General features: G+C 45.9%; 1 long non-coding RNA gene across 1 annotated transcript; it reads right to left on the bottom strand.

Moving 5' to 3' along the window:
• Positions 1–555: 555 nt before the first annotated feature.
• On the bottom strand, positions 556–3,179 carry LOC144164239 (uncharacterized). Its single transcript, XR_013321108.1, has 2 exons — positions 2,812–3,179; positions 556–1,913 (listed from the first exon to the last, which is right to left on the bottom strand). It is a non-coding gene; the product is annotated as an uncharacterized LOC144164239 (long non-coding RNA).
• Positions 3,180–3,426: the final 247 nt, after the last annotated feature.

Below are 3,426 nucleotides of genomic sequence, written 5' to 3'. Positions count from 1 at the left end.
ACAAGCATAGGTACAACTCAGTGACTGTGCAATGAGGTGCAATTTTTGTAATTGAGCACCTGCAATGTATTCTTACGTTAGCATATTTTGTAATTCCATTTTCCTATTTAATGCCTCTACCCTTCAGGGTTAAATAGGTAAAGTATACCGCAATACGCTTCGTTAACTAAGATAGAGACCAAATTTTCAACCCCTTATTGTTTTTTGGCCGTTAAGCTCATAATGAACACATTTTCAGGCACACTGGAGCAGGAGAGCTGCTGGTTGTGGAAGGCCCTGAACAAACAACCAGTACTGTGGGCCTCAACAAGAATAGATGCCAACTATGAGCACTTTAACAAGCTGGAGTAGAGAAAGCAGTTTTGGCATTGCATCACAAACATCAATGTGCCCTTCTTTATTTTTGCAATGAAGTTAGGTTGGTTTCTGTGCACTTTAAATAAGGCTGTGTACTACAGAAATGCTATAGTTGATTTTGTCACGATTATTTTTTCCCAGTGCTGGTTACTCTTGGACGGTGCTGCTGCATGCAGGGGAAAAGGAAACAGTTCAACATAACTTGTAACACCCTGATTTATTGAGGAAAAATTCAATACGCCTTTGTAGATGCTGCTGTTGGCTTATCATAATTATTTTTTACAAGCAGGTGTCCTTCATGAAAGAAAAAATCGCAATATCACTTTAAAAATCTAAGCAAGCAGTCATCAAAGCACTGAGTGCTAGAATACATGCAATGGTGGGGTAAATGAAACTTTTGTGACCATTTTTCTACTTATCATGAGAATGTCAGAGTAAACCATGACAGTGAACTCTTTGTTAAGAGACAGCCTCCAATATTTTAAGCATGTTTACTTTTTGTATCAACAGTGGAGATGCATACTGGCATATCGTGTTCTCTTAAGTAAAATGATCTGTCAGAGATTTCCAAACAAAGTCACTGTGCAATGGTTGTGCTATGTCATAATATAACTCTTGACTGGATTGAACTAATTGTGTCCAGAAGATTCCGCAGTATACTGATTTTTTTTTTTTTTTTGTGGTACATGCATCATCATTCTTTGCTTCACAGCAGAATGACGGTTACAGTGTAATAAACAGAATTTTCTCAAGAGAATCTTGACCGGTCTCTATACCCACAACAAGGCCTCACGACCCATCAAAACAGTAGTCACGGCCTATCCCAGATCAAGCAACACCGTGTCAAGACATAGTATATAGTGGTCGAAAGCAAAGCAACTTTCTCTGTTGTCCTCACACAACCATGTCAAACACAAAACGACAAGAAGCTTCTCTACAGGAAACAATGTCGCGTCAGGGCAAAGTGTATGCTACATGAAACAACAACAAAACAATTTTCTCCCGACAAAACAAACACCGCACACCACACACAATCAGAAACGAAAGTTAAAAATGACATGTTTAGTGCCACAAAGCTGTCTGAAGATGCGTTGGTTGCCCTGTCCTTCAGGAGCTTCTTGCTCCTGTCGGGGGCAGGCACCTCATCAGCCGCATCGTCTGTATCACTGCCCTCGTCCCTTGGTGCTGCTGCAGCTATTGTCGTCAGTCGTTCCAACAGGCAGCCACACAACACACACTGACAATGTTGGCTGCCAGAAGAGGCCTATGAAGAAAAGCTGGTGCTACTGCAGGCAAGGAAAACAGCTCTTGAGAACTGCAATGCTGCACTTCACGACAGAGCACATCGAAGCATGTGCGGCATTGTACTTTTCTTCAGGTGTCTGGGGCCTGGACGACGAGCAGGGGGTGTCATGAGCCACGACTCGAGCAGGTGGCCACCGTCAACCCCAGAACTCGCCAGGCTTTACACGTCACGGGCAAAAGTGAACAGCCAGTCACGCAAAGGCACTGTAGTCGGCAGTCACGGTCAGGGCCTTCATAATGGCGTCGCACACCTGAAAGAAATACATAACACAAATATGTACTAAAGCATTAAACAAGTACACAGTTTGAAAAAAGGAAAACGTAATAAACAAGAGCAAGAATATAAAGAATTGGGTTACTTGGAACTGATTCACTCCGCAACTGCATGCAACGACAAACGACATCGCCGTGTTGTATGTGCCTTTTTTTTAATCGTCGCTGTTTCGCGTAGCAGGGGAATTAGAGCATGCAGGCGACCTGAGAGGAAAATTGGTTACTTACAACTATAGATAAGGGCCCTCCCACCCATCTATGCGGTACAACTGCGAAATACAACCCCTCCCCTCCCCACCCCGCATTTCGAAATCGATAAACCCTTAAAACGAGCCGACAAGCTGAACTTGTCACCTATTCACTATGTGCCAAGCAGGGGGAAACATCTCAGCCGAAGTGAAGGCGCCGAAGCAGTTGACACACGATGGGGGCGGGGCGAGGGCGATATACGTTACGCATATATTACACGGTTCTTTATGAAGTCAGTTAGACGACCAACACAATACACCTGTTTATCTTTCTTTATAAGCTTTTTTTCTTTCAAGACGCCACCCTATTCGATACCTCTGAACGTGTTCATTTTAGCTACATTTATTGACATACCTTTTCGATATCATTTCACTTAAGCGAACATAGGCCGGAGAGTTAAAAGATTATTTACATATGCATGCATCTGCTAAGTTTTTTTTTTTTTTTGACACACTATTTCATCATACACAATTGCGAAATTTATGGGAGATCACTGCCACCACACCACACCGCTCAAAACAAACGCATTTCAGTGACTGCTTTTCAGACTTCGCGCTCCTTTTCCCTTCGATGCAAAACAATTTTTTGCTTCCGTAACAAACGTAGCCAGAAACAAGTAGTACTTACACCGTGCTTACGTCGCCGGGGTATCCAAAACCCTCGTGTGTCGGAGCTCCGTCAGTGCCGACACCACAGTGTGAACGCTGCGACTGGCGTCGGGGTGCGGCAGTGTTTCATGGTGGCAGAAAACGCTTTGCAAACTGTCAGTTGCGAAGAGGGACACAGCACGCACAGCACCTTCGTATCTGTTGACACTTCGCTGCACCTCGATGGCCGATAAGGGCTTCCAATTTCAGCGCCTTGGCAACGGCGTGAATGCTGCGGCTGACCGACGGCTGCGTCATGCCAAGAGTATCACCGCTACCCGACAATCTGTTGAAAGCTGCCGGTAGCGAAGAGCCTCAGAGCGCACATCACGTTCGCTTCCGTAGATAGCCCCGTCGCACCTCGAGGCTTAACGTGCTCGTTAAGTGCGTCGCACAGCATCCGCGCCGGGCCCTTGTTGACACGGAAACGGCGCTGAAAGTCGCCGTCACTCAGTCGACGCTCAGGCACGGGATCCTCCTCCAGCAGCTCCAACAAAAGTGCGAACACAGGCGGCCATCGTACAATCCGATGCGCTCTTAACCGCGCCGGATTTCACCCGCCGGTCGCGGGAGAACGAGCGGGAGCCTTTGGCTA

Source organism: Haemaphysalis longicornis, unplaced genomic scaffold (assembly GCF_048455015.1).
Source record: "Haemaphysalis longicornis isolate Haplotype H1 unplaced genomic scaffold, Haemaphysalis longicornis Haplotype H1 scaffold_13, whole genome shotgun sequence".
NCBI classification, from domain to species: Eukaryota; Metazoa; Arthropoda; class Arachnida; order Ixodida; family Ixodidae; genus Haemaphysalis; species Haemaphysalis longicornis.
The sequence above is the reverse complement of the archived record's forward strand: the minus strand, read 5'-3'. Positions and strand labels throughout refer to the sequence as shown.